The sequence below is a fragment of the Acanthopagrus latus genome, chromosome 21, assembly GCF_904848185.1.
Source record: "Acanthopagrus latus isolate v.2019 chromosome 21, fAcaLat1.1, whole genome shotgun sequence".
NCBI lineage: Eukaryota > Metazoa > Chordata > Actinopteri > Spariformes > Sparidae > Acanthopagrus > Acanthopagrus latus.
In genome coordinates, this window is record NC_051059.1 from 17,917,758 (window position 1) to 17,926,134 (window position 8,377).

The 8,377-nt window shown below is 41.9% G+C and overlaps 1 long non-coding RNA gene across 1 annotated transcript; it reads right to left on the minus strand.

The window, feature by feature from the left end:
- Window positions 1-3,939: 3,939 nt before the first annotated feature.
- Window positions 3,940-6,059, minus strand: LOC119011382. The gene is made up of 3 exons (XR_005072180.1): window positions 5,566-6,059; window positions 4,382-4,600; window positions 3,940-4,225 (listed from the first exon to the last, which is right to left on the minus strand). It is a non-coding gene; the product is annotated as an uncharacterized LOC119011382 (long non-coding RNA).
- Between the last annotated feature and the right edge of the window lie 2,318 nt (window positions 6,060-8,377).

An 8,377-nucleotide genomic window follows, 5' to 3' on the forward strand; every position in this document is an offset into this window, starting at 1 on the left:
TCCCTCTGTGTAGTTGTTCTTTTGTGGAGGAAAATGTTTCCAAAAGTTTTCCCCTCATTCGTTGGAGGGCATGAAGAAGAAGAAGAAGAAGAAGAAGAAGAAGAAGAAGAAGAAGAAGAAGAAAAGTAAATACTCTCAGTTGACTGCAGGTGTTGAGAATAAAACACAGCAGTGCCGAATGCACTGTTAGACTTCACAACCGTAATATGCATTGCATTCTGGGCGTGTTCCACGTGTTTGACAGTGTGAATTTACAGTATTCTGCTGTTCGCACAACAGCAGAAGTGGTTGACTTCTAAGACTAAAGGAAACCCATAACTAATCGTTTTAATCCACTCACATAGCGTCACTTTTTAAGTGTGCAAGGTGGGACGTATTTTCAAGCAGTGTAAATAAATGAATGAGCATCGTGGAGAGAAACAGGACAATCCTTCCACTCATTACGTTAAGAGAACTGCACAGTTATTATCACATAAGACTCGGTTGCAGGAAGGTTATGATACTATAAAGGAAAAGGTGGGCTAAATGCATTAATCTGCAAAGTGACGCTGCAGGGAAGGGCATCAAACTGTAACGCGCATGCCCGGTTACTTTCGAATGACTCAAAAAAAAACAATAACAAGTCCAACAGCGTGTATCTTTGTACTGAATCAAACAAAACACACTGTTCTTGTGATTCATTTGTTGACTGCATAGTTTGTTGAGTGTCTCATTTTGATTCAATGCCGTTAAAACATAGCGGAGTGTAAATAGAGCTGCACTCCCGGCCCCCAGCTGCTCTCTGCAAGCTGGCTCAGCATTGTTTTTTTTGTTTTTTGTTTTTTACAGTGTCGCAACAATAATCATATACATTATAAGATCCTCATGTATCTGTCTTTTTATTTCCACTTTGCATTAGACTGATACATGTTTATTTCAATTAATGCAACATGTTTATACAAGCCGTATTCATGAGTATGTATATTATATTCAAACCCTGCAGAGTATTTCAGTAATGTAAACTGTTGCAGTGAATTCCTCAAGATGTCTAAAAATAACCCTGTGAAGATGTCAACCTGAAGGGCTTTAGTTTGCATAACTCCCGCCCAAGGCTTCTCTCTCTCTCTCTCTCTCTCCCTCTCTCTCTCTCTCTCTCTCTCTCCCTCTCTATGCAAACAAAACGCTTTTTTGCGTGCGAGGCAGCAGACGATTTGAGACGTTCAGATGTTTTTGCAAAAGATTACGTTCGCCGAGAGCGTTCGCAAAGGATCACCGCGTGGCCCGCAGAGCCGGGGATGGTGTTCACGGGATCAAAATAGAAACAGAGCCTTCAGGTTGATTCCAGGCATTACCCCACACTATTTATGGCAGCTGTGTGTGTTGATTGTCGTCGTACACTACATCCCGCCTCAAAATATTTCATCAGCCACTAATTATAGTATTCAGCAGCTCTGTTATGAAGCTGTGTAACCGGCGTCTCGGTGTTTAACTAGAGCATTGTGGGTTTTGTTTTTTTGCACAAACATGTGTTCCTAGTCACCATAAGTCTGTTTCTTCATGTAAATCTGGTCTCGCCCCTCTAAGTGCACACAATCCATCCATCCACCTGTGAGTACGTACTTCTTCACCCTTCGATATGCTTAAAAAAAATAAGGTCACCTGTGAGTTGCAAATTTAAAGATGACAGTAAACAAAGTTCAAGTTCCCTCGCGTCTCCTAATGGGAGATGCAGGAATGAAAGCAGGCCCCTGCCTGTTGCTGTTTTGGAACATTTTTATTTTGGTCTTGTCACTTCAGAGATAAAGTAAATGAGCTGTCAAACAACTGGGAGGAGAATAAAAAGAAATGTATCAAAGAAGCAATAAAGATTTCAAGTACAAGGGGTTATCCAAAGGTGGAAGATTGAAATGTGATCTCTTTGTTTCCTCTTGAACTTGTGTTCCCATGAACGACACAAAACAAAGAGAGATTCTCCTGATACAACACAGTCATATCTTCTGTCTGTAGATGAGCACTGGATAAGATGGAATTTTATCTTGTTTCACTTTTTAATTTCTCACTAATCAAATAACATCTTTGTGTGACTCATCATTCGGCTTCATGCGTCATGAATATTTTTCACCTTATCTGAGTTGGTCAGCTATTGTTTTTGCATATCCTGTCTGTATTTTCATATTTTTCAATGGTGAACGATGTTTTTTTTTACATATGTCCTAATATTGCACCCAGTTATGCCCACTCAGCCTCTCCACATTTGAATAAACTGTTAGGCCTGTGTGGCATCTTTTATATTTGCTGGATCTTCAGTGAAGTAACTTCATCCAGCAAAAGCATCAACAAACAATATTCAGGCTCAGAATCAATCAAATAATACTTCACATACAGGGAATTTGACTTAGTGTTTCTGGTGCATAACAATTAAAATGGCAAGTGAAAAAAGCATGAAATAGAAAAATCCAAAATAAAATCTAAAAACATTTTATAAATGCATAGCATGACATTAAAATGACGTTTAAATAAAAGAGCTGCACCACTAGCAAAGCACGGACAAGCTGGTGACTGGACTCCTCGTGAACATGTAAAGCTTACAATGAAACCACACCAAACATGAAAACAAAGAAAACACGAGGAAGCATATCTCGCTCTCGGTGGTGGGTATTCAAGAAAACCACTGTGTGTTTTGTGTCTGAAAATATTGTCTTCTAACAGTATGAAGCCATAAGACGCCACGTGGTAACAAAACATTCTGAACAGAAAAAGAAGAAGAAAAGTTTTTTTTGTTTTTTTTTTCAGAAAGAAACATGCAGCAACTGAGGAGGGAGGTTTGAATTGGTGTTGGTTGGGGGTCCCGGGCACTGTTGAAGGGGCCAGCTGCTGTCGGAAGGTAACAGTCAGAGACAGACCATTTAACCAGACAGGGGAGTGGTGAATAACAAATAATTACACAGATGGATAAGTTTGAAAACCGACTGATGCGGTTCCTGTTTTGTTTTCACATTTGCATCAGCAACCGTTTCAGTTAATACCGTTACAGCCACTCTGGGTTTGATAGGCCAGGTACTGGAGACTGGTTTGGTGTGAAAGCAGAGATGTGTACATCATGCGGGCCATCTGTGTGAGTGCACCACTTAACTCCTGTCTCGTGTTTAGACGAGAAGGGGGGGGAGCAGCACCCAGGGTGGGGCCGAGATAGAGACGTAGGGGGGAAACAGTTTCCACACTGAAGGGGGATTTTGACGTCATAACAGTGTGAGTGATGACAGTGAAAGCTTCAAGAAAAGGGGGCCGACCGTTTCTCTATTTATTGTCTCCGGGGGGTTTCTGGGTACCGAAGCCTGTGTTGAGGCCTAGTGCGTAGGCGAACAGAGTTTCATAAGCTGTTACTGACGAGCAGCAGCGCTACTAAACAGTTAACATAATCACACAATGGTAGAGAGAAAGGCCAGATAAATAATCCAGTCTGAGGAAGTACGGAGGGCATTTGAGAGACTTACCAGGTGACGATCTCCAAAGATGTGTTTTACAACGTACAGCTTTGCAATTTTAATCTTGAGCAACAACACACGGCCAATTCAACAGCTGTTGTGCATTCATCATCTGCCCCGACCTCACAGTTTACAGAGTCTCCCGGGGAGAGACATAAAGTGAAATCTGTGTGATGATATGATTTCAGTGGAGTTCTTACAACTGTCACTTTTACGTATACAAATCTGCGCTTCTGAGAAATTCAAGGTGACACGATTTTATGCCACGGAATCTGATGGTTCTCCTCTTTGAAAAAAATACAAGAATTTATCAAAAGGGATTCTGTTATTTCTGTAAATCAACAGGAGAAAGTTCAACCAAAGGGGAAGTTTATATTAAGAAATTTAACAATATTGCACAAAACTCAATTGTATTACTATCTTTCAAATACTTGATGAGTAAATATGTACAGTCTGCATGTTTGACCCCTTATAAATGACTGTAATGTCACCAGAACAAATTGAATCACATTGCCGATTGATTTTGATTTCATCCTCCACTGTTCTGTGCCCATGCACAATCACCGTCCGGTTCATCATCACCTGCAGATAACCTCAGTGTGTCCAACAGACTTCTATTTGTCATCTCTCCTCGTGCCCAAAGCTTCAGATGGCGGCACCACACAATTAAGACAGAAACAATTCAAAGACGTGAAAGAACAAAGGCATGCTCTCTCTCTTCTCATGTGCATAACTGAGGTTTCCATCACAAAAGGCAAATCCTGTCAGATTCAATCACATGAAATACGAAGGTTCAGAAAGGAGGCTGAAGCCATGTGCGACCGCAGCGGTTAAAGCACAGCCACAGGACAAAAAAAAATGAAGTTTAGAAATAAAATACGAAGGTAACCGGACTGATCTATACACTGAGTCAGCACCTCGTGGAAACTGACAGGCAGTATTTATGAATGTTCGTCCAAATTGAACTGCCTCTCTTTGTCGTTGGTTTGCTTCACACGCTGTGCTGTTGAAGACATCAGCGGCTGCTCTGGCTCTTCTGTTTGTTCTCCCCTGTTTGCATGTTACTGGTCAGACGTTGACGCTGCCATGTCAGCAGTAACGGCGATCCGGCAGGATGTTGAACCACTCTCAAACATCTGAAACAGCGGAACAAGTTGCCCTTATTTCCCTCTACGATGGTGGTGACGTATACAAAGCTGGTAATAAATTTCATCTGACACCGCAGCTACCCGAGGGAACAAAATGTAAATCAGACGGTGTAAACATTATGACATTTTCGTAATGACTGGAAACAAACAGACCTGCGCAGTTTTTATTCCTTTTATCTGTGGCCCCCATTGCTGCAATTTATACAATTCTACATGATCTGCGCATTTGTCCTCAATTGGTTAAGACGCTTTTGCAACGTGCGTGCACACCAGGATCGCAGATGTTGATACATTTCATTCTGCGATGCTTTGTTTCCCTGAACGTCACCCTAGTTTTACTTTTGGGGAGACCAAAGCATGCTTCTTAGCTTAGCTCCACATTTGTCATTTTTTAGAACAATATTGCTATACGACATAACATATTGAAAACCCTCCCAAATAAATATGCTTTTGAGAGTAGCTTTGGTAATGTGACACCAAAGCGACACCAAAGCAAAACATAAACACTCATACTATAATAATCTCTAGCCATTACCGGTAGTCACAAGTAGCAGTGATGTATATTCAAATGCCACTAGATGCATCTGAGTAATAACCACCTCAAACTTTAGGTCCTGATAACATGTGTTGGTTTGACTTGTCCATTATCTCTGAATGGTAGCACAGGAATTTCCAGTCTTAAATGTCTAACAGTTGCTTAAATGCACTTTTATACCATTTTACACCAAAATTAGCACAAACATGTAAGGTTTTTAACATGGTAAGGCTACTAAAAATAACTCTTTTCCCATTGCAGATTTCATTGCCTTTCTGTTATTGTGCCACGTCTCATGTCGTTAAGTGCTGGGAAACAGGGAAGAGTATAAAGCAGCAGTGAGCCAGCAACAATGTCACGGTTGGTTAAGTTTTTATATCTTTTTACGTCAGTCTCTCTTTCAAACCCAGCCACCTACTAAAGATGCTTGAATGCAGATGAATGAAGAGTATTTAGACGCCCATGTCCTTCACTTCAATGCACGTGAGAGCGTCGTGCCGGAAAAAAACGGTGAAAAAGTAACGTAGCCGCACGAGTGTTGTGTTTCCATGACTGGAGCCGATAAACACCCACAACTACTGCAGAGTCATTTGATCATGAATTGGATGCCGATTGTACCCTTTCCCCCTTAAGACAAAAGCCAGATGTTAATGTTTTTTTTTTTGTTTTTTTTTTTTGTCGTGTCCAGTGTGAAAGAGGTATGGCGTGAGTGCAAATTTGTCTCCTCGTTACAAACAAGTCTGCAAGAACAACAGTTGCGTGAGGCCACGCTCTGCTGCGCTGTGCCTAAACATTTCAGGCCGCTTTCGTACATCGACATGTGGGATCTTGATGGCAGTTCTGATACGATCGACGTTTCAATCCTGCTGTTTGAAGTCACTGTGTTTCACACTCAAGTTCGACACAATTGCATACTTTAGTGGTCTCATATGACAACAATCTCAAGCTTATAGTGACACAACACTTTGATTCTAATGTTCTAAAATCATGTTAAATCATAACGATTAAAAATCACAACACAGAGTTGTGAGAATTCCAACATAACCTGATATCTGTTTAGAGTTTACGAAGGAAAATGTCCTGACAATTTGCATGTATTAACCGGGACAAATTAATATTTAAAGCAACCTGTTAATAAAAGCTGTTCACAGGGCTTTGCTTGCCCCAACCATGCTCAACTTGTTTTCTTGCCTTCAGGCCTCCGGGCCTCGTTCGTGCATTCAGGAGAAAAAAAATCTGCATGATGGGATCCCCTTCAGGTGAAGTATGCTCAGATAATATCTCCGTTACTACGTCTACAGGACCTGTTTGGGTTATTTTCAAATGAGAGAAAAGAAGACGGGGGGGGGGGAGAGACAGACAACAAAAGGGACCTGCGTGCAAATGGGCGGAGGAACTCCCTTTAGGTGAGCGCTTGTAAAGCGTCGGCTTTGCACGAAACCTACGCAGGTTTTACCAGCACACACCTTATTTACACCTACTCAGATAGGAGTCAATCAGAGGGCAAATGCCATCTTGTCAAGAAGATTTAATGTGCTGTGGAACCAGGGTAATCATGATCTTTATCATCTCATTTATTTTTAGTGTTTGGTTGCCACATTACACATTTGTTGCTTTTGTTGCCAGGGTTGTCTTTTCTAATTGAGTTGCCCCCTTCCCTATAAAAAAAAGTTTAAAGATATGAACTGGTATACTTTAAGCTACAGACCGGTAACCCCACCCCATTATGTGTTTGTGATTGTTTACAACAGCATGTCTTTTTGTCTGTGATCACAGCATAACTTTTTAATCCTCGTTTCCCAACGACAAAAACGACATTTTGGATGTAAATGAATGAGGCTATTTAGATCTTTTGTGCTTAAAGGCGAAATAAAAGCAACGTCTGTTTCTCGTGTGGTCTCTGTCGGATTCCATAAACAGATCTCCCAGGTGGTCTGAGAGTGTGTGTGTGAGTGTGTGTGTGTGTGTGTATTTGTCCCTACACGTGTTTGTGTCTGTTTCTCTGCGAGTGGTGGTTTTAGCCTATGCATGTGTGTGTGTGTGTGTGTGTGTGTGTGTGTGTGCGTGTGTGTGTGTGTGCGTGTGTGTGTTTAAGAGGGAGAAAAGAGAGGAAAAAAAAACAGCGCTCGCATGGAGGACGGCCAAGCTCTTATGGATGGCGGCGTGCTCAGCAGAGCCAAATGCAATTTGACAGCTGAGTTTAATGATATTTATTTCCAAGCCACACGCTTCCAGACCTGTTCTGGATCTGTTCTCCTCAGCTCAGCACAATGCTCCAAGCCTGCTGTGAGTTTACCCGTAACGTCTGTGAACGGAGAATGTTTAGAGCATGTTTGATGAGTTGTGTGTATGAGGCAGCGAGCGGGCACACATTGCCGTCGGCATGCGTACCAAGTCCTCGTGCTGTCTTACGAGCGTTTGATTGCGCACATGCTGGCAGCAGCAATGGATCTTTTATGACAGTTTGGATACACATAAACTCTCCTGAAGGTGAATTGGCCTGCTGCTACCTGCCATCCAAAACAGTTCGTCTCAGCTGTAGTCCACACGTCCCTGTTCCTTCAGCCCCACCGCAGAGCTACCTCAGGTCAGCGCTCTGTTCAATGTCTGACAGACTGAAGTTGCAACATCAGCCATCATCTATCATGCGAGCTGCACAGCTCCAGGGATGGCGATGCCGGGCATTTGCCGGTCTAATTTGTAAAATAGACAGAAGACTCTCCCTCCCAAAAAACTGAAACTTTGGGTTTGCCAAGTCTTGAGATATTGAGACTTTGTGTTGGTTGGTAGGTACTGCTGGGAAAAATAACAACAGAAGTGGTTCGTTATTTAAATACTGTAGGGACAGTTACGGTTCCCGGAGGATGAGTAACCTTTTATCTATCACCAGCATGAGGGCAATGTTTTTGTTTTTTCAGTGCAGTGTCTTGATAGCTATCACATTGTTTGCCAATAATTCATAAAACACTAAAAGAGGACGAATGTCAGAGACATTGATGCCACCCTAATTGTTCATGCTAAGCCACCAGCAGCTCAAAGTTTGAATTATTTGATAATGCATCTCAGCAGTGGATAATTGGAGTTTGGTCAGTTCCAGAGATGATGAGTCCCCAGTGCCACCATGGAGCTGACATGTGTGCTTGTAAATGAAATGAAATGGCAACGCGATTATTGGAAGGATTGCGATTACACATCCTCCTCGGTATGAATTGTAAGCTATTTCATCATCA